The sequence below is a fragment of the Pseudophryne corroboree genome, unplaced genomic scaffold, assembly GCF_028390025.1.
Source record: "Pseudophryne corroboree isolate aPseCor3 unplaced genomic scaffold, aPseCor3.hap2 scaffold_191, whole genome shotgun sequence".
Classification (NCBI taxonomy): domain Eukaryota; kingdom Metazoa; phylum Chordata; class Amphibia; order Anura; family Myobatrachidae; genus Pseudophryne; species Pseudophryne corroboree.
Genome location: NW_026968548.1, coordinates 413,244 through 435,794, shown reverse-complemented (window position 1 = coordinate 435,794; position 22,551 = coordinate 413,244). Strand labels below are relative to the sequence as shown.

General features: G+C 37.5%; 4 non-coding genes across 4 annotated transcripts; all 4 read left to right on the top strand.

The window, feature by feature from the left end:
* The first annotated feature begins 4,387 nt into the window (after positions 1-4,387).
* LOC135003851 (U1 spliceosomal RNA) lies at positions 4,388-4,551 on the top strand. The gene has a single exon (XR_010204732.1). It is a non-coding gene; the product is annotated as a U1 spliceosomal RNA (small nuclear RNA).
* Positions 4,552-4,703: 152 nt separating this feature from the next.
* Positions 4,704-4,866, top strand: LOC135004071 (U1 spliceosomal RNA). The gene has a single exon (XR_010204940.1). It is a non-coding gene; the product is annotated as a U1 spliceosomal RNA (small nuclear RNA).
* Positions 4,867-5,540: 674 nt separating this feature from the next.
* Positions 5,541-5,704, top strand: LOC135003888 (U1 spliceosomal RNA). Its single transcript, XR_010204768.1, has one exon. It is a non-coding gene; the product is annotated as a U1 spliceosomal RNA (small nuclear RNA).
* A 151-nt stretch (positions 5,705-5,855) lies between these two features.
* Positions 5,856-6,019, top strand: LOC135003962 (U1 spliceosomal RNA). The gene has a single exon (XR_010204840.1). It is a non-coding gene; the product is annotated as a U1 spliceosomal RNA (small nuclear RNA).
* The last annotated feature ends 16,532 nt before the right edge of the window (positions 6,020-22,551 follow it).

The following is a 22,551-nucleotide window of genomic DNA, read 5'->3' as shown; positions in this document are numbered from 1 at the left end:
CCCTGCCACAGTTTTGCTATAAGGTATGCTAAAACTGAGGCAGGGCATGCTGGGATGTGTAGTTCCACAGCAGCTGGAGGGTCGCAGGTTGAAGACCCATGTTTTAGCATGCCTGTTCTATGATGCATGTTCCGTGATGTCACAATCAGCTTGGAATGGGGTGTCTAGCAGGCATTTGCTGACAGCCACTTGAGGGAGACACACATCAGGAGATGCAGCATATCGGAGGTCTTTGATGCCTTTCCAGCAAATGCACACCACCTGCTGCTGGTCTGGACACAAAACAATGCCCACAATCGAAGTCCCAAAATGCCCAACTACAGGATTCATGTAAGTAGTGAATTTAGGAATGAATTTAGAAGTAGGAAATTAAGTTAGTTCACAAGTACATTCAAATTCAGATCTAAAGTCTAGGTAGGCCTCACGTCCTGGCAGCCGCCAGCATTTAAAAATGCCTTGATTAGAGGTACGGAATTAAATGTAGATAAGAAGTAGACACAAAATAAGACTCCGCAGAGCAGTTATCAGGTGTTTTTATCAATTGTTGCATTTAAAAAATCAAGCAATTAGGGAACACAATGTTGCAACAATGTAACCCTATTTGCAAAATAGTACTAAATAAGTTTGTCGATGTAAGACATTTGCAAAGGCGCATCCAAAACACGCTGGAAAATGCAACTGAATCTGTTTTTGGAGGCTAGAATAGGAAATGTGCATCGGTCCTACAAGTACTGAAAGCTCTTCTCCCATCTCCCTTTTCTGAAAAGCCATTTAATATATGGTTCCCAGATAGGGGACATATCAGATATTGCCTTTCAAAAGCAGCAAATATCATACCACTTCTATTGCCATCAAAGATAAACATTGATTGTTTTCAGATATTGGATTGAAAAAGCAGTCTTTATTGACATAAAGAAGCAAAAAAACATACATAAACATTACACACATAAGTACTGTGTTGCAGCACAGCCAAAACACAATACAAATGCTGTCGGTATAGTACAGTTCAAGAACTACAGTACAGGTCAGCCTACACTATAAATCATGAACTGCACTATACATTTAAACAATACAATAGTTAATAAGGCTATGGGTGTGGAGTGTAAGAGGGTGACGGAATCACAAGCCCAAAGCTTTATTGAAAGACAGACACATATAAAGGGAGGATTAATAAATACAAAGATACCCTTTACTATAGAATGTAGTCCAATCCGGTCTTTCAACTCTTCCACAACTGAAAAACGGATAGTGTTCCCAAGCCTTCCATCCTGGAATATCTTCAGTCTCTCGCCAATGAAGAAAACAATCCCTCCAGCAGACTCTTCAACCACAATACAATATCACAGCCAAAAGAGCGAGAAGCAACTACACTTGCGTTTAAACAAAATGGCTAAAACTTAGTGGAGGAAAGTGCAGTGCACCAAAACATAAGCTGACACAATCATGGAGAATGCGCCAGCATATATGCTCTTCTGTGTATATTTTCCAAACCTGCTCTTGTCCCCTCCAGTTGCTCCATGTAGATTTGACGTCTGGCAAGGTGCATAACTCACTGACAAGCAGGCACACTCCTGCATGAGTTTTCTCTCTCACTAGCTGGATGATACACATTCATTTGCATGTGCTCCACCTCCGACACACCGCCCACCCAACCACCCAGTCACCAGAGCCACCCACAAGCCAACTGGCTCCGTGATTTAATTTGCACAGTGCAGTAATCCAGGCAGCATGTCCTTCTCAATGGAATAATCTCTGGTTCCATGGAATCTTCCGCATTGGAATGCTGCGGAACAAAAAGGATTTAAACATTCAGCTTGCTAGCATTCAATGTACCTGCGGTTTGGTTCTAGCACATGGGTCTTCATCCTGTGGCCCTCCAGCTGCTGTGAAACTACACATCCCAGCATGCCCTGCCACAGTTTTGCTATTAAGGTATGCTAAAACTGAGGCAGGGCATGCTGGGATATGTAGTTCCACAGCAGCTGGAGGGTCGCAGGTTGAAGACCCATGTTCTAGCATGCCTGTTCTATGATGCATGTTCCGTGATGTCACAATCAGCTTGGAATGGGGTGTCTAGCATGCATTTGCTGACAGCCACTTGAGGCAGACACACATCAGGAGATGCAGCATATCGGAGGTCTTCGATGCCTTTCCAGCAAATGCACACCACCAGCTGCTGGTCTGGACACAAAACAATGCCCACAATTGAAGGCTCAAAATGCCCAACTACAGGATTAATGTAAGTAGTGAATTTAGGAATGAGTTTAGAAGTAGGAAATTAAGTTAGTTCACAAGTACATTCAAATTCAGATCTAAAGACTAGGTAGGCCTCACGTCCTGGCAGCACCCAGCATTTAAAAATGCCTTGATTATAGGTAGGGAATTAAATGTAGATAAGAAGTAGACACAAAAGAAGACTCCACAGAGCAATTATCAGGTGTCTTTATCAATTTTTGCATTTAAAAAATCAAGCAATTAGGGAACACAATGTTGCGACAATGTAACCCTATTTGCAAAATAGTACTAAATAAGTTTGTCGATGTAAGACATTTGCAAAGGCGCAAACAAAACACGCTGGAAAATGCAACTGAATCTGTTTTTGGAGGTTAGAATAGATGCAGGATCAAGTAGCTCAATGGGTAGGGTGTTTGATTAGAATTTAACAGGTTATAGGTTTGAATCCTGGGTATGATAGTTTGAGGTGTTATTTAATAAAGTATGTTTATATATTAGTCACACATGGCTTACTTGTACAAATGGCATGTCACCAGTTAGTGCTGACTGCTGATATGCCATTTACACAAACATGCCATGTGTGACTGTATATGCATTTAAGGAGGGCACCCCTGCAATACCACAAACCATTGAGTGTCAAGTATACTAGATATATCTTCATATCTCATGTGCTTTCTCTGAGACCAATCTTGTTATGCCCCTTCCCCACAAGGCATGCGCCTTTTGTCCATATTGCAAAAATGGGGGGGAGGGCATATAATTCTCTGTCACAGGGCACCAAAAAGTCTAGTTATGGCTCTGGTATGCATTATGTAATCTGGCAGACCATCTCTCCAACACTGGCTGGTTGGAATAGAAATCCGGTTATCTATGTGAGCAAATGACCATCAACGATTTACTCTCAAACACTAAAAAATGGACAAAAATGGTCCCCTAAACAAATTGGTTAAATTTTGGGTTTAACCAATTTGTGTAATGACCATTTTTGACCACTTTTCTAGTGTTTGGGAGCAAATGGTTAATTGACATTTGCTCCTATACATTACCAGATTTTCATTCCATCCATCCAGACTGGATAGATAGCCTGACAGATAATTGTGTAGTGTACGCCCAGGATAACTGTTAGTCATGCTTTATTTTCTGGCGGCACATAAATGGGTGGACAGATCCAGGGCAAGCACTGCCCACTCATGCATAGTTGTCAACTGATGTGAAGTTCCAGGGGGCAATCTCAGTTATAAAGGGAAGTATCTGGAAATTGTCCCTAGTTAAAAAAAAAAAAAAAATTTGATCAACTCCATTTATTTAGTATGATATCCCAGGTGATAGGATGCCGGCAGTCAGAACAACATACTTTATTAAATAACACATCTCAAACTACCATACCCAGGATTCAAACCTATAACCTGTTGAATTCTAATCAAACACCCTACCTATTGAGCTATTTGATCCTGCATAAAAATTGTGAACATTATATGAAGCTATTGGTACTTTGCAAAAAAAAAGAATCAGCATTACAACGCAGCAGATCCATGCAGTTTGCAGCCACACACTACATGTATCTGCTCAGCCACAATGCTGATTATTTCTTCACAAAGTACAAGGTGAGCTCCAAACAGAATTCTCTAGCTTAGAATTATACCTTTCTTTGCCAAACCTAGAAGTCGGGCCCCCCACCCTGGGATCCCCCAGAGGGAGGCCTGCACCGTCATGCGGCAGGCTTGTCCGTTTTGGAAGCAGGCTGATGGGCAGCCCAGGATTGCTTCAGTCTGGGCTTGGCAGGTCTGGAAACATGAGCTTGCTTTGGGTATGCCTGACCTTGGGTACGCTTTACCTGGAGGATGAAAGGGCCAAGAAAAGTACTTTTAGCCTTCTGCGTGGTAGGAGTCATACTAGGTAGGCAAGCTGTTTTAGCAGTAGCCAGATCAGCTACAATCTTATTGAGGTCTTCTCCAAAAGGAGATTCAACTGAGGCAGCACAAGGGAACTCTCATCTGGGGACAACAACTGCAGGGAGAACACATATTTTCAGATGAACATGGTAGGGCAGAAGGCTGCCTAATACTGAAGCACCCCCAAACAACAAATCAAATGCAACTTACTTGACAGAGATGTGCCTGAGCAACGGCCCTCCCCAGCCCTATCCCAAATCATACTTATTTTGCATAGGAGATACCATGGTCATGAAGATTGTTCTCCCAGGGTTAGGTTCATTCATTGCATTCTGGGTATGCTGACCCCTGTGATTTCCCCAAATGTGGGAAACTCGACTGCATTATTTGTGGTAGTGGGGGACTGTGTTTGTGCTTTCCTCTGGTCAGCTCTGGTAAAAGTCAGATTTCTTTGTCTCAGATCTTCCTCTAGCCTTTGTCTTCTTTCGAGAGTTCCCTTGTGCTGCCTCAGTTGGATCTCCTTCACTTGACAGGGGGGTGCCCGAGCAGCGACCCTCCCCAGCTCTAGCCCAACTCCTACTTACCTGCCAGGTGAGATACTATGATCATGAAGTTGCTTCTCCCAGGGCAAGGCTCACCCATTGCACTCTGGGTGTGCTGCCCCTGCGATTTCCCCAAATGTGGGAAACTTGACTGCATAATTTGAGTTTTCCCTGGTCGGCTCTCATGTAATTCAGATCTCTTTGTCTCAGGTCTCTCTCCAGCCTAGTTTGCTGTCTGGTTCCACTTCTTTTTTCTTGAGCCCCTCCCTTCTATACCCTTGTGCACTATCCTGACTTCTCCTCCCGTCTGCTTACTTTGTGCCTCCCAATGCACAATGCAAACTACGGGTAGTGCTGCAGGGCCCACACCCTTTTACTTGCTTTACAGAGCAGCTCTGGAGCTGTTACAGTGCCCAGCTGCTGCAAGAAATCAGCTTGAATGCTTCAGGGGCTGGGGAATGGCCAACATGAGCCCCACACCGAAGGAGGGTGGGGGTGCTTAATGCGAACTAGGGGTCATCCAAGCACCACAAAAGGCCTCCATGCCCTGCACGCTCCTTTTCTCTTTTCATATGCAGACGAGGGTTGAAGCCAACTTTGACCCACTGCTTGGATGACATCACCATATTCAAATCCATCTGCTGCAGGCCATCCCCCAGGAATGCTTGCACTAGTTGTTGCATTTGGTTTGTTGTTTGGGGGTGCTTCAGTATTAGGCAGCCTTCTGCCACCCCATGTTCATCTGAAAATATGTGTTCTCCCTGCAGTTGTTGTCCCCAGATGAGAGTTCCCTTGTGCTGCCTCAGTTGAATCTCCTTTACTTGACAGAGATGTGCCTGAGCAACTGCCCTCCCCAGCCCTATCCCAAATCATACTTATTTTGCATAGGAGATACTATTGTCATGAAGATTGTTCTCCCAGGGTGAGGTTCATTCATTGCATTCTGGGTATGCTGACCCCTGTGATTTCCCCAAATGTGGGAAACTCGACTGCATTATTTGTGGTAGTGGTGGACTGTGTTTGTGCTTTCCTCTGGTCAGCTCTGGTAAAAGTCAGATTTCTTTGTCTCAGATCTTCCTCTAGCCTTGTTCTTCTTTTGAGAGTTCCCTTGTGCTGCCTCAGTTGGATCTCCTTCACTTGAAAGGTAGTGCCCGAGCAGCGACCCTCCCCAGCTCTAGCCCAACTCCTACTAACCTGCCAGGTGAGATACTATGATCATGAAGGTGCTTCTCCCAGGGCAAGGCTCACCCATTGCACTCTGGGTGTGCTGCCCCTTGCGATTTCCCCAAATGTGGGAAACTTGACTGCATAATTTGTGTTTCCCCTGGACGGCTCTCGTATAATTCAGATCTCTTTGTCTCAGGTCTCTCTCCAGCCTAGTATGCTGTCTGTTTCCACTTCTCTTTTCTTGAGCCCATCCCTTCTATAACCTTGTGCACTATCCTGACTTCTCCTCCCGTCTGCTTACTTTGTGCCTTCCAATGCACAATGCAAACTACAGGTAGTGCTGCAGGGCCCACACCCTTTTACTTGCCTTACAGAGCAGCTCTGGAGCTGTTACAGTACCCAGCTGCTGCAAGAAATCAGCTTGAATGCTTTAGGGGCTGGGGCATGGCCAACATGAGCCCCACACCGAAGGAGGGTGGGGGTGTTTAATGCGAACTAGGGGTCATCCAAGCGTCGCAAAAGGCCGCCATGCCCTGCATATCCCTTTTCTCTTTTCATAAGCAGACGAGGGATGAAGCCAACTTTGACCCACTGCTTGGATGACATCACTTGCTGCCTTTCCAATGAAGCAAGTTTAATTTAGTAATAGGTGAAAAACCATCCCTACAAAGGTGTTAATCAGATACTTGGCTTTGTGGACACTTTTCAGAGAACAAATTTGTTAGCATAAAAATAAAGCCAGAAAATGAAGAGCTGTTTAATCACTCAATTGGATTTTTCTGCAAGCGTATTTCTTTTTCTCTGCAACCCACTGCTAAGTTGTGCTTCCTAGCTGTTCTTTTATAAAATCACTTAATCAAATCTAACTCTGATTACATCAGAGAAGGCCAGGTACCCTACACCATAAGAGGGGGTTTGAAATTTTGACTTGTCTACTTAAAGATCACCAAAATCTGATAACAAGGTAAATTACGTCCCTGGGTAGGATTGAACCACCAACCTTTTGGTTAATAACCGAACACGCTAACTGATTGCGCCACAGAGACACATTGCAAAAGTATATACTGACAAAGGCTAATAAGCATTCATCTAGAACGTTTCCTAGAAAAACTTTAAAAAGTCAATAATCTGGAGAGTTTTTGTAAGATGTTTCTTCCATCAACCAATGAAGAAACACATTGGTACTTTCCCATGATGAGTGAGTGCTTCAGGATCTCTTGCACTTACATGTGCAGCAGAGTACTGCAATGGAAGCATGCTGGGCCCATAACCCAGAGGTAGGCAGATTGAAACTATCCTCTGCTATATGCATTTTTTTTTTGTTAATTAAAGTAATCCAAAACTGGGATTGATATTTTTGCTCTTTTATTTTTACTTAAAGTACAATAACTTTTATTATTTTAATTTGTTTTAATAGTATATTGACAGTATTGTTTTCTTTCAAAAATCCACTTAATTTTCTTTACCCTATTATTCAAATGGTAATTGACAAAAACAAACTACATTGTCACCAGAAGAGCAATACAAAATGTACAAGTGATATATTAAAATCATCTTTCCAGCTTGAATTTCAATGATGCATTGGGGCAACGATTTTGTGAGAAACCTCTTCACCCTTAAATAAAGATTTTCTTAATTCCTTACCTGTGTGCTAATTAGATATCACCTTGTTTTCACATTAAACAGACTTCCACATGAGAAAGCAGCAAGGATGCAGTGGCGTTAATGTTTCCTGGTGTCAACCTGTATTATTTCAGTAGATATTGAAATGAGGATGCATATTGCTGCCTTTCCAATGAAGCATGTTTAATTTAGTAATAGGTGAAAAACCATCCCTACAAAGGTGTTAATCAGATACTTGGCTTTGTGGACTCTTTTCAGAGAACAAATTTGTTAGCATAAAAATAAAGCCAGAAAATGAAGAGCTGTTTAATCACTCAATTGGATTTTTCTGCCAGCATATTTCTTTTTCTCTGCAACCCACTGCTAAATTGTGCTTCCTAGCTGTTTTTTTTCATAAAATCACTTAATCAAATCTAACTGATTACATCAGAGTAGGCCAGGTACCCTACACCATAAGAGAGGGTTTGAAATTTTGACTTGTCTACTTAAATATCACCAAAATCTGATCACAAGGTCAATTACGTCCCTGGGTGGGATTGAACCACCAACTTTTTGGTTAATAGCCGTACACACTAACTGATTGCGCTACAGCGACACTTTGTGAAAGTACATACTGACAAAGGCTAATAAGCATTCATCTAGAACGTTTCCTAGAAAAACTTTAAATAGTCAATAATCTGGAGAGTTTTTGTAAGATGTTTCTTCCATCAACCAATGAAGAAACACATTGGTACTTTCCCATGATGAGTGAGTGCTTCAGGATCTCTTGCACTTACATGTGCAGCAGAGTACTGTAATGGAAGCATGCTGGGTCCATAACCCAGAGGTAGGCAGATTGAAATTATCCTCTGCTATATGCATTTTTTTTGTTAATTAAAGTAATCCAAAACTGGGATTGATATTTTTGCTCTTTTTATTTTACTTAAAGTACAATAACTTTTACCTTTTTAATTTGTTTTAATAGTATATAGACAGTATTGTTTTCTTTCAAAAATCCACTTAATTTTCTTTACCCGATTATTAAAATGGTAATTGACAAAAACAAACTACATTGTCACCAGAAGAGCAATACAAAATGTACAAGTGATATATTAAAATCATCTTTCCAGCTTGAATTTCAATGATGCATTGGGGCAACGATTTTGTGAGAAACATCTTACCCTTAAATAAAGATTTTCTTAATTCCTTACCTGTGTGCTAATTAGATATCACCTTGTTTTCACATTAAACAGACTTCCACATGAGAAAGCAGCAAGGATGCAGTGGCGTTAATGTTTCCTGGTGTCAACCTGTATTATTTCAGTAGATATTGAAATGAGGATGCATCTTGCTGCCTTTCCAATGAAGCAAGTTTAATTTAGTAATAGGTGAAAAACCATCCCTACAAAGATGTTAATCCGATACTTGGCTTTGTGGACACTTTTCAGAGAACAAATTAGTTAGCATAAAAATAAAGCCAGAAAATGAAGAGCTGTTTAATCACTCAATTGGATTTTTCTGCCAGCATATTTCATTTTCTCTGCAAACCACTGCTAAATTGTGCTTCCTAGCTGTTTTTTGATAAAATCACTTAATCAAATCTAACTCTGATTACATCAGAGTAGGCCAGGTACCCTACACCATAAGAGGGGGTTTGAAATTTTGACTTGTCTACTTAAAGATCACCAAAATCTGATGACAAGGTCAATAACATCCCTGGGTGGGATTGAACCACCAACCCTTTGGTTAATAACCAAACACACTAACCGATTACACCACAGAGACACTTTGCAAAAGTACATACTGACAAAGGCTAATAAGCATTCATCTAGAACGTTTCCTAGAAAACTTTAAAAAGTCAATAATCTGGAGAGTTTTTGTAAGATGTTTCTTCCATCAACCAATGAAGAAACGCATTGGTACTTTCCCATGATGAGTGAGTGCTTCAGGATCTCTTGCACTTACATGTGCAGCAGAGTACTGCAATGGAAGCATGCTGGGCCCCTTAACCCAGAGGTAGGCAGATTGAAACTATCCTCTGCTATATGCATTTTTTTTTGTTAATTAAAGTAATCCAAAACTGGGATTGATATTTTTGCTCTTTTATTTTTACTTAAAGTACAATAACTTTTACCATTTTAATTTGTTTTAATAGTATATTGACAGTATTGTTTTCTTTCAAAAATCCACTTAATTTTCTTTACCCTATTATTCAAATGGTAATTGACAAAAACAAACTACATTGTCACCAGAAGAGCAATACAAAATGTACAAGTGATATATTAAAATCATCTTTCCAGCTTGAATTTCAATGATGCATTGGGGCAACGATTTTGTGAGAAACATCTTCACCCTTAAATAAAGATTTTCTTAATTCCTTACCTGTGTGCTAATTAGATATCACCTTGTTTTCACATTAAACAGACTTCCACATGAGAAAGCAGCAAGGATGCAGTGGCGTTAATGTTTCCTGGTGTCAACCTGTATTATTTCAGTAGATATTGAAATGAGGATGCATCTTGCTGCCTTTCCAATGAAGCAAGTTTAATTTAGTAATAGGTGAAAAACCATCCCTACAAAGATGTTAATCAGATACTTGGCTTTGTGGACACTTTTCAGAGAACAAATTTGTTAGCATAAAAATAAAGCCAGAAAATGAAGAGCTGTTTAATCACTCAATTGGATTTTTTTGCCAGCATATTTCTTTTTCTCTGCAAACCACTGCTAAATTGTGCTTCCTAGCTGTTTTTATAAAATCACTGAATCAAATCTAACTCTGATTACATCAGAGAAGGCCAGGTACCCTACACCATAACAGGGGTTTTTGAAATTTTGACTTGTCTACTTAAAGATCACCAAAATCTGATAACAAGGTCAATTACATCCCTGGGTGGGATTGAACCACCAACCTTTTGGTTAATAGCCGTACACACTAACTGATTGCGCCACAGCGACACTTTGCAAAAGTACATACTGACAAAGGCTAATAAGCATTCATCTAGAACGTTTCCTAGAAAAACTTTAAATAGTCAATTATCTGGAGAGTTTTTGTAAGATGTTTCTTCCATCAACCAATGAAGAAACACATTGGTACTTTCCCATGATGAGTGAGTACTTCAGGATCTCTTGCAATTACATGTGCAGCAGAGTACTGTAATGGAAGCATGCTGGGTCCATAGCCCAGAGGTAGGCAGATTGAAACTATCCTCTGCTATATGCGTTTTTTTTTGTTAATTAAAGTAATCCAAAACTGGGATTGATATTTTTGCTCTTTTATTTTTACTTAAAGTACAATAACTTTTACCATTTTCATTTGTTTTAATAGTATATTGACAGTATTGTTTTCTTTCAAAAATCCACTTAATTTTCTTTACCCGATTATTAAAATGGTAATTGACAAAAACAAACTACATTGTCACCAGAAGAGCAATACAAAATGTACAAGTGATATATTAAAATCATCTTTCCAGCTTGAATTTCAATGATGCATTGGGGCAACGATTTTGTGAGAAACATCTTCACCCTTAAATAAAGATTTTCTTAATTCCTTACCTGTGTGCTAATTAGATATCACCTTGTTTTCACATTAAACAGACTTCCACATGAGAAAGCAGCAAGGATGCAGTGGCGTTAATGTTTCCTGGTGTCAACCTGTATTATTTCAGTAGATATTCAAATGAGGATGCATCTTGCTGCCTTTCCAATGAAGCAAGTTTAATTTAGTAATAGGTGAAAAACCATCCCTACAAAGGTGTTAATCAGAAACTTGGCTTTGTGGACACTTTTCAGAGAACAAATTTGTTAGCATAAAAATAAAGCCAGAAAATGAAGAGCTGTTTAATCACTCAATTGGATTTTTTTGCCAGCATATTTCTTTTTCTCTGCAACCCACTGCTAAATTGTGCTTCCTAGCTGTTTTTATAAAATCACTGAATCAAATCTAACTCTGATTACATCAGAGAAGGCCAGGTACCCTACACCATAAGAGGGGGTTTGAAATTTTGACTTGTCTACATAAAGATCACCAAAATCTGATAACAAGGTCAATTACGTCCCTGGGTGGGATTGAACCACCAACCTTTTGGTTAATAGCCTTACACAGTAACTGATTGCGCCACAGCAACACTTTGCAAAAGTCCTTACTGACAAAGGCTAATAAGCATTCATCTAGAACGATTCCTAGAAACATTTTAAAAAGTCAATAATGTGGAGAGATTTTGTAAGATGTTTCTTCCATCAACCAATGAAGAAACACATTGGTACTTTCCCATGATGAGTGAGTGCTTCAGGATCTCTTGCACTTACATGTGCAGCAGAGTACTGTAATGGAAGCATGCTGGGTCCATAACCCAGAGGTAGGCAGATTGAAACTATCCTCTGCTATATGCATTTTTTTTTGTTAATTAAAGTAATCCAAAACTGGGATTGATATTTTTGCTCTTTTATTTTTACTTAAAGTACAATAACTTTTACCATTTTAATTTGTTTTAATAGTATATTGACAGTATTGTTTTCTTTCAAAAATCCAATTAATTTTCTTTACCCGATTATTAAAATGGTAATTGACAAAAACAAACTACATTGTCACCAGAAGAGCAATACAAAATGTACAAATGATATATTAAAATCATCTTTCCAGCTTGAATTTCAATGATGCATTGGGGCAACGATTTTGTGAGAAACATCTTACCCTTAAATAAAGATTTTCTTAATTCCTTACCTGTGTGCTAATTAGATATCACCTTGTTTTCACATTAAACAGACTTCCACATGAGAAAGCAGCAAGGATGCAGTGGCATTAATGTTTCCTGGTGTCAACCTGTATTATTTCAGTAGATATTGAAATGAGGATGCATCTTGCTGCCTTTCCAATGAAGCAAGTTTAATTTAGTAATAGGTGAAAAACCATCCCTACAAAGATGTTAATCAGATACTTGGCTTTGTGGACACTTTTCAGAGAACAAATTTGTTAGCATAAAAATAAAGCCAGAAAATGAAGAGCTGTTTTATCACTCAATTGGATTTTTTTGCCAGCATATTTCTTTTTCTCTGCAAACCACTGCTAAATTGTGCTTCCTAGCTGTTTTTATAAAATCACTGAATCAAATCTAACTCTGATTACATCAGAGAAGGCCAGGTACCCTACACCATAACAGGGGTTTTTGAAATTTTGACTTGTCTACTTAAAGATCACCAAAATCTGATAACAAGGTCAATTACATCCCTGGGTGGGATTGAACCACCAACCTTTTGGTTAATAGCCGTACACACTAACTGATTGCGCCACAGCGACACTTTGCAAAAGTACATAATGACAAAGGCTAATAAGCATTCATCTAGAACGTTTCCTAGAAAAACTTTAAATAGTCAATAATCTGGAGAGTTTTTGTAAGATGTTTCTTCCATCAACCAATGAAGAAACACATTGGTACTTTCCCATGATGAGTAAGTACTTCAGGATCTCTTGCAATTACATGTGCAGCAGAGTACTGTAATGGAAGCATGCTGGGTCCATAGCCCAGAGGTAGGCAGATTGAAACTATCCTCTGCTGTATGCGTTTTTTTTTGTTAATTAAAGTAATCCAAAACTGGGATTGATATTTTTGCTCTTTTATTTTTACTTAAAGTACAATAACTTTTACCATTTTCATTTGTTTTAATAGTATATTGACAGTATTGTTTTCTTTCAAAAATCCACTTAATTTTCTTTACCCGATTATTAAAATGGTAATTGACAAAAACAAACTACATTGTCACCAGAAGAGCAATACAAAATGTACAAGTGTTATATTAAAATCATCTTTCCAGCTTGAATTTCAATGATGCATTGGGGCAACGATTTTGTGAGAAACATCTTCACCCTTAAATAAAGATTTTCTTAATTCCTTACCTGTGTGCTAATTAGATATCACCTTGTTTTCACATTAAACAGACTTCCACATGAGAAAGCAGCAAGGATGCAGTGGCGTTAATGTTTCCTGGTGTCAACCTGTATTATTTCAGTAGATATTCAAATGAGGATGCATCTTGCTGCCTTTCCAATGAAGCAAGTTTAATTTAGTAATAGGTGAAAAACCATCCCTACAAAGGTGTTAATCAGAAACTTGGCTTTGTGGACACTTTTCAGAGAACAAATTTGTTAGCATAAAAATAAAGCCAGAAAATGAAGAGCTGTTTAATCACTCAATTGGATTTTTTTGCCAGCATATTTCTTTTTCTCTGCAACCCACTGCTAAATTGTGCTTCCTAGCTGTTTTTATAAAATCACTGAATCAAATCTAACTCTGATTACATCAGAGAAGGCCAGGTACCCTACACCATAACAGGGGTTTTCGAAATTTTGACTTGTCTACATAAAGATCACCAAAATCTGATAACAAGGTCAATTACATCCCTGGGTGGGATTGAACCACCAACCTTTTGGTTAATAGCCTTACACAGTAACTGATTGCGCCACAGCAACACTTTGCAAAAGTCCATACTGACAAAGGCTAATAAGCATTCATCTAGAACGATTCCTAGAAACATTTTAAAAAGTCAATAATGTGGAGAGTTTTTGTAAGATGTTTCTTCCATCAACCAATGAAGAAACACATTGGTACTTTCCCATGATGAGTGAGTGCTTCAGGATCTCTTGCACTTACATGTGCAGCAGAGGACTGTAATGGAAGCATGCTGGGTCCATAACCCAGAGGTAGGCAGATTGAAACTATCCTCTGCTATATGCATTTTTTTTTGTTAATTAAAGTAATCCAAAACTGGTATTGATATTTTTGCTCTTTTATTTTTACTTAAAGTACAATAACTTTTACCATTTTAATTTGTTTTAATAGTATATTGACAGTATTGTTTTCTTTCAAAAATCCACTTAATTTTCTTTACCCGATTATTAAAATGGTAATTGACAAAAACAAACTACATTGTCACCAGAAGAGCAATACAAAATGTACAAGTGATATATTAAAATCATCTTTCCAGCTTGAATTTCAATGATGCATTGGGGCAACGATTTTGTGAGAAACATCTTACCCTTAAATAAAGATTTTCTTAATTCCTTACCTGTGTGCTAATTAGATATCACCTTGTTTTCACATTAAACAGACTTCCACATGAGAAAGCAGCAAGGATGCAGTGGCGTTAATGTTTCCTGGTGTCAACCTGTATTATTTCAGTAGATATTGAAATGAGGATGCATCTTGCTGCCTTTCCAATGAAGCAAGTTTAATTTAGTAATAGGTGAAAAACCATCCCTACAAAGATGTTAATCCGATACTTGGCTTTGTGGACACTTTTTAGAGAACAAATTAGTTAGCATAAAAATAAAGCCAGAAAATGAAGAGCTGTTTAATCACTCAATTGGATTTTTCTGCCAGCATATTTCATTTTCTCTGCAAACCACTGCTAAATTGTGCTTCCTAGCTGTTTTTATAAAATCACTGAATCAAATCTAACTCTGATTACATCAGAGAAGGCCAGGTACCCTACACCATAACAGGGGTTTTTGAAATTTTGACTTGTCTACTTAAAGATCACCAAAATCTGATAACAAGGTCAATTACATCCCTGGGTGGGATTGAACCACCAACCTTTTGGTTAATAGCCGTACACACTAACTGATTGCGCCACAGCGACACTTTGCAAAAGTACATACTGACAAAGGCTAATAAGCATTCATCTAGAACGTTTCCTAGAAAAACTTTAAGTAGTCAATAATCTGGAGAGTTTTTGTAAGATGTTTCTTCCATCAACCAATGAAGAAACACATTGGTACTTTCCCATGATGAGTGAGTACTTCAGGATCTCTTGCAATTACATGTGCAGCAGAGTACTGTAATGGAAGCATGCTGGGTCCATAGCCCAGAGGTAGGCAGATTGAAACTATCCTCTGCTATATGCGTTTTTTTTTGTTAATTAAAGTAATCCAAAACTGGGATTGATATTTTTGCTCTTTTATTTTTACTTAAAGTACAATAACTTTTACCATTTTCATTTGTTTTAATAGTATATTGACAGTATTGTTTTCTTTCAAAAATCCACTTAATTTTCTTTACCCGATTATTAAAATGGTAATTGACAAAAACAAACTACATTGTCACCAGAAGAGCAATACAAAATGTACAAGTGATATATTAAAATCATCTTTCCAGCTTGAATTTCAATGATGCATTGGGGCAACGATTTTGTGAGAAACATCTTCACCCTTAAATAAAGATTTTCTTAATTCCTTACCTGTGTGCTAATTAGATATCACCTTGTTTTCACATTAAACAGACTTCCACATGAGAAAGCAGCAAGGATGCAGTGGCGTTAATGTTTCCTGGTGTCAACCTGTATTATTTCAGTAGATATTCAAATGAGGATGCATCTTGCTGCCTTTCCAATGAAGCAAGTTTAATTTAGTAATAGGTGAAAAACCATCCCTACAAAGGTGTTAATCAGAAACTTGGCTTTGTGGACACTTTTCAGAGAACAAATTTGTTAGCATAAAAATAAAGCCAGAAAATGAAGAGCTGTTTAATCACTCAATTGGATTTTTTTGCCAGCATATTTCTTTTTCTCTGCAACCCACTGCTAAATTGTGCTTCCTAGCTGTTTTTATAAAATCACTGAATCAAATCTAACTCTGATTACATCAGAGAAGGCCAGGTACCCTACACCATAAGAGGGGGTTTGAAATTTTGACTTGTCTACATAAAGATCACCAAAATCTGATAACAAGGTCAATTACGTCCCTGGGTGGGATTGAACCACCAACCTTTTGGTTAATAGCCTTACACAGTAACTGATTGCGCCACAGCAACACTTTGCAAAAGTCCATACTGACAAAGGCTAATAAGCATTCATCTAGAACGATTCCTAGAAACATTTTAAAAAGTCAATAATGTGGAGAGTTTTTGTAAGATGTTTCTTCCATCAACCAATGAAGAAACACATTGATACTTTCCCATGATGAGTGAGTGCTTCAGGATCTCTTGCACTTACATGTGCAGCAGAGTACTGTAATGGAAGCATGCTGGGTCCATAACCCAGAGGTAGGCAGATTGAAACTATCCTCTGCTATATGCATTTTTTTTTGTTAATTAAAGTAATCCAAAACTGGGATTGATATTTTTGCTCTTTTATTTTTACTTAAAGTACAATAACTTTTACCATTTTAATTTGTTTTAATAGTATATTGACAGTATTGTTTTCTTTCAAAAATCCAATTAATTTTCTTTACCCGATTATTAAAATGGTAATTGACAAAAACAAACTACATTGTCACCAGAAGAGCAATACAAAATGTACAAATGATATATTAAAATCATCTTTCCAGCTTGAATTTCAATGATGCATTGGGGCAACGATTTTGTGAGAAACATCTTACCCTTAAATAAAGATTTTCTTAATTCCTTACCTGTGTGCTAATTAAATATCACCTTGTTTTCACATTAAACAGACTTCCACATGAGAAAGCAGCAAGGATGCAGTGGCGTTAATGTTTCCTGGTGTCAACCTGTATTATTTCAGTAGATATTGAAATGAGGATGCATCTTGCTGCCTTTCCAATGAAGCAAGTTTAATTTAGTAATAGGTGAAAAACCATCCCTACAAAGATGTTAATCCGATACTTGGCTTTGTGGACACTTTTCAGAGAACAAATTAGTTAGCATAAAAATAAAGCCAGAAAATGAAGAGCTGTTTAATCACTCAATTGGATTTTTCTGCCAGCATATTTCATTTTCTCTGCAAACCACTGCTAAATTGTGCTTCCTAGCTGTTTTTTGATAAAATCACTTAATCAAATCTAACTCTGATTACATCAGAGTAGGCCAGGTACCCTACACCATAAGAGGGGGTTTGAAATTTTGACTTGTCTACTTAAAGATCACCAAAATCTGATGACAAGGTCAATAACATCCCTGGGTGGGATTGAACCACCAACCCTTTGGTTAATAACCAAACACACTAATCGATTGCACCACAGAGACACTTTGCAAAAGTACATACTGACAAAGGCTAATAAGCATTCATCTAGAACTTTCCTAGAAAACTTTAAAAAGTCAATAATCTGGAGAGTTTTTGTAAGATGTTTCTTCCATCAACCAATGAAGAAACGCATTGGTACTTTCCCATGATGAGTGAGTGCTTCAGGTTCTCTTGCACTTACATGTGCAGCAGAGTACTGCAATGGAAGCATGCTGGGCCCCTTAACCCAGAGGTAGGCAGATTGAAACTATCCTCTGCTATATGCATTTTTTTTTTGTTAATTAAAGTAATCCAAAACTGGGATTGATATTTTTGCTCTTTTATTTTTACTTAAAGTACAATAACTTTTACCATTTTAATTTGTTTTAATAGTATATTGACAGTATTGTTTTCTTTCAAAAATCCACTTAATTTTCTTTACCCTATTATTAAAATGGTAATTGACAAAAACAAACTACATTGTCACCAGAAGAGCAATACAAAATGTACAAGTGATATATTAAAATCATCTTTCCAGCTTGAATTTCAATGATGCATTGGGGCAACGATTTTGTGAGAAACATCTTCACCCTTAAATAAAGATTTTCTTAATTCCTTACCTGTGTGCTAATTAGATATCACCTTGTTTTCACATTAAACAGACTTCCACATGAGAAAGCAGCAAGGATGCAGTGGCGTTAATGTTTCCTGGTGTCAACCTGTATTATTTCAGTAGATATTGAAATGAGGATGCATCTTGCTGCCTTTCCAATGAAGCAAGTTTAATTTAGTAATAGGTGAAAAACCATCCCTACAAAGATGTTAATCAGATACTTGGCTTTGTGGACACTTTTCAGAGAACAAATTTGTTAGCATAAAAATAAAGCCAGAAAATGAAGAGCTGTTTAATCACTCAATTGGATTTTTTTGCCAGCATATTTCTTTTTCTCTGCAAACCACTGCTAAATTGTGCTTCCTAGCTGTTTTTATAAAATCACTGAATCAAATCTAACTCTGATTACATCAGAGAAGGCCAGGTACCCTACACCATAACAGGGGTTTTTGAAATTTTGACTTGTCTACTTAAAGATCACCAAAATCTGATAACAAGGTCAATTACATCCCTGGGTGGGATTGAACCACCAACCTTTTGGTTAATAGCCGTACACACTAACTGATTGCGCCACAGCGACACTTTGCAAAAGTACATACTGACAAAGGCTAATAAGCATTCATCTAGAACGTTTCCTAGAAAAACTTTAAGTAGTCAATAATCTGGAGAGTTTTTGTAAGATGTTTCTTCCATCAACCAATGAAGAAACACATTGGTACTTTCCCATGATGAGTGAGTACTTCAGGATCTCTTGCAATTACATGTGCAGCAGAGTACTGTAATGGAAGCATGCTGGGTCCATAGCCCAGAGGTAGGCAGATTGAAACTATCCTCTGCTATATGCGTTTTTTTTGTTAATTAAAGTAATCCAAAACTGGGATTGATATTTTTGCTTTTTTATTTTTACTTAAAGTACAATAACTTTTACCATTTTCATTTGTTTTAATAGTATATTGACAGTATTGTTTTCTTTCAAAAATCCACTTAATTTTCTTTACCCGATTATTAAAATGGTAATTGACAAAAACAAACTACATTGTCACCAGAAGAGCAATACAAAATGTACAAGTGATATATTAAAATCATCTTTCCAGCTTGAATTTCAATGATGCATTGGGGCAACGATTTTGTGAGAAACATCTTCACCCTTAAATAAAGATTTTCTTAATTCCTTACCTGTGTGCTAATTAGATATCACCTTGTTTTCACATTAAACAGACTTCCACATGAGAAAGCAGCAAGGATGCAGTGGCGTTAATGTTTCCTGGTGTCAACCTGTATTATTTCAGTAGATATTCAAATGAGGATGCATCTTGCTGCCTTTCCAATGAAGCAAGTTTAATTTAGTAATAGGTGAAAAACCATCCCTACAAAGGTGTTAATCAGAAACTTGGCTTTGTGGACACTTTTCAGAGAACAAATTTGTTAGCATAAAAATAAAGCCAGAAAATGAAGAGCTGTTTAATCACTCAATTGGATTTTTTTGCCAGCATATTTCTTTTTCTCTGCAACCCACTGCTAAATTGTGCTTCCTAGCTGTTTTTATAAAATCACTGAATCAAATCTAACTCTGATTACATCAGAGAAGGCCAGGTACCCTACACCATAAGAGGGGGTTTGAAATTTTGACTTGTCTACATAAAGATCACCAAAATCTGATAACAAGGTCAATTACGTCCCTGGGTGGGATTGAACCACCAACCTTTTGGTTAATAGCCTTACACAGTAACTGATTGCGCCACAGCAACACTTTGCAAAAGTCCATACTGACAAAGGCTAATAAGCATTCATCTAGAACGATTCCTAGAAACATTTTAAAAAGTCAATAATGTGGAGAGTTTTTGTAAGATGTTTCTTCCATCAACCAATGAAGAAACACATTGGTACTTTCCCATGATGAGTGAGTGCTTCAGGATCTCTTGCACTTACATGTGCAGCAGAGTACTGTAATGGAAGCATGCTGGGTCCATAACCCAGAGGTAGGCAGATTGAAACTATCCTCTGCTATATGCATTTTTTTTTGTTAATTAAAGTAATCCAAAACTGGGATTGATATTTTTGCTCTTTTATTTTTACTTAAAGTACAATAACTTTTACCATTTTAATTTGTTTTAATAGTATATTGACAGTATTGTTTTCTTTCAAAAATCCAATTAATTTTCTTTACCCGATTATTAAAATGGTAATTGACAAAAACAAACTACATTGTCACCAGAAGAGCAATACAAAATGTACAAATGATATATTAAAATCATCTTTCCAGCTTGAATTTCAATGATGCATTGGGGCAACGATTTTGTGAGAAACATCTTACCCTTAAATAAAGATTTTCTTAATTCCTTACCTGTGTGCTAATTAGATATCACCTTGTTTTCACATTAAACAGACTTCCACATGAGAAAGCAGCAAGGATGCAGTGGCGTTAATGTTTCCTGGTGTCAACCTGTATTATTTCAGTAGATATTGAAATGAGGATGCATCTTGCTGCCTTTCCAATGAAGCAAGTTTAATTTAGTAATAGGTGAAAAACCATCCCTACAAAGATGTTAATCCGATACTTGGCTTTGTGGACACTTTTCAGAGAACAAATTAGTTAGCATAAAAATAAAGCCAGAAAATGAAGAGCTGTTTAATCACTCAATTGGATTTTTCTGCCAGCATATTTCATTTTCTCTGCAAACCACTGCTAAATTGTGCTTCCTAGCTGTTTTTTGATAAAATCACTTAATCAAATCTAACTCTGATTACATCAGAGTAGGCCAGGTACCCTACACCATAAGAGGGGGTTTGAAATTTTGACTTGTCTACTTAAAGATCACCAAAATCTGATGACAAGGTCAATAACATCCCTGGGTGGGATTGAACCACCAACCCTTTGGTTAATAACCAAACACACTAACCGATTGCACTACAGAGACACTTTGCAAAAGTACATACTGACAAAGGCTAATAAGCATTCATCTAGAACGTTTCCTAGAAAACTTTAAAAAGTCAATAATCTGGAGAGTTTTTGTAAGATGTTTCTTCCATCAACCAATGAAGAAACGCATTGGTACTTTCCCATGATGAGTGAGTGCTTCAGGTTCTCTTGCACTTACATGTGCAGCAGAGTACTGCAATGGAAGCATGCTGGGCCCCTTAACCCAGAGGTAGGCAGATTGAAACTATCCTCTGCTATATGCATTTTTTTTTGTTAATTAAAGTAATCCAAAACTAGGATTGATATTTTTGCTCTTTTATTTTTACTTAAAGTACAATAACTTTTACCATTTTAATTTGTTTTAATAGTATATTGACAGTATTGTTTTCTTTCAAAAATCCACTTAATTTTCTTTACCCTATTATTAAAATGGTAATTGACAAAAACAAACTACATTGTCACCAGAAGAGCAATACAAAATGTACAAGTGATATATTAAAATCATCTTTCCAGCTTGAATTTCAATGATGCATTGGGGCAACGATTTTGTGAGAAACATCTTCACCCTTAAATAAAGATTTTCTTAATTCCTTACCTGTGTGCTAATTAGATATCACCTTGTTTTCACATTAAACAGACTTCCACATGAGAAAGCAGCAAGGATGCAGTGGCGTTAATGTTTCCTGGTGTCAACCTGTATTATTTCAGTAGATATTGAAATGAGGATGCATCTTGCTGCCTTTCCAATGAAGCAAGTTTAATTTAGTAATAGGTGAAAAACCATCCCTACAAAGATGTTAATCAGATACTTGGCTTTGTGGACACTTTTCAGAGAACAAATTTGTTAGCATAAAAATAAAGCCAGAAAATGAAGAGCTGTTTAATCACTCAATTGGATTTTTTTGCCAGCATATTTCTTTTTCTCTGCAAACCACTGCTAAATTGTGCTTCCTAGCTGTTTTTATAAAATCACTGAATCAAATCTAACTCTGATTACATCAGAGAAGGCCAGGTACCCAACACCATAACAGGGGTTTTTGAAATTTTGACTTGTCTACTTAAAGATCACCAAAATCTGATAACAAGGTCAATTACATCCCTGGGTGGGATTGAACCACCAACCTTTTGGTTAATAGCCGTACACACTAACTGATTGCGCCACAGCGACACTTTGCAAAAGTACATACTGACAAAGGCTAATAAGCATTCATCTAGAACGTTTCCTAGAAAAACTTTAAGTAGTCAATAATCTGGAGAGTTTTTGTAAGATGTTTCTTCCATCAACCAATGAAGAAACACATTGGTACTTTCCCATGATGAGTGAGTACTTCAGGATCTCTTGCAATTACATGTGCAGCAGAGTACTGTAATGGAAGCATGCTGGGTCCATAGCCCAGAGGTAGGCAGATTGAAACTATCCTCTGCTATATGCGTTTTTTTTTGTTAATTAAAGTAATCCAAAACTGGGATTGATATTTTTGCTCTTTTATTTTTACTTAAAGTACAATAACTTTTACCATTTTCATTTGTTTTAATAGTATATTGACAGTATTGTTTTCTTTCAAAAATCCACTTAATTTTCTTTACCCGATTATTAAAATGGTAATTGACAAAAACAAACTACATTGTCAC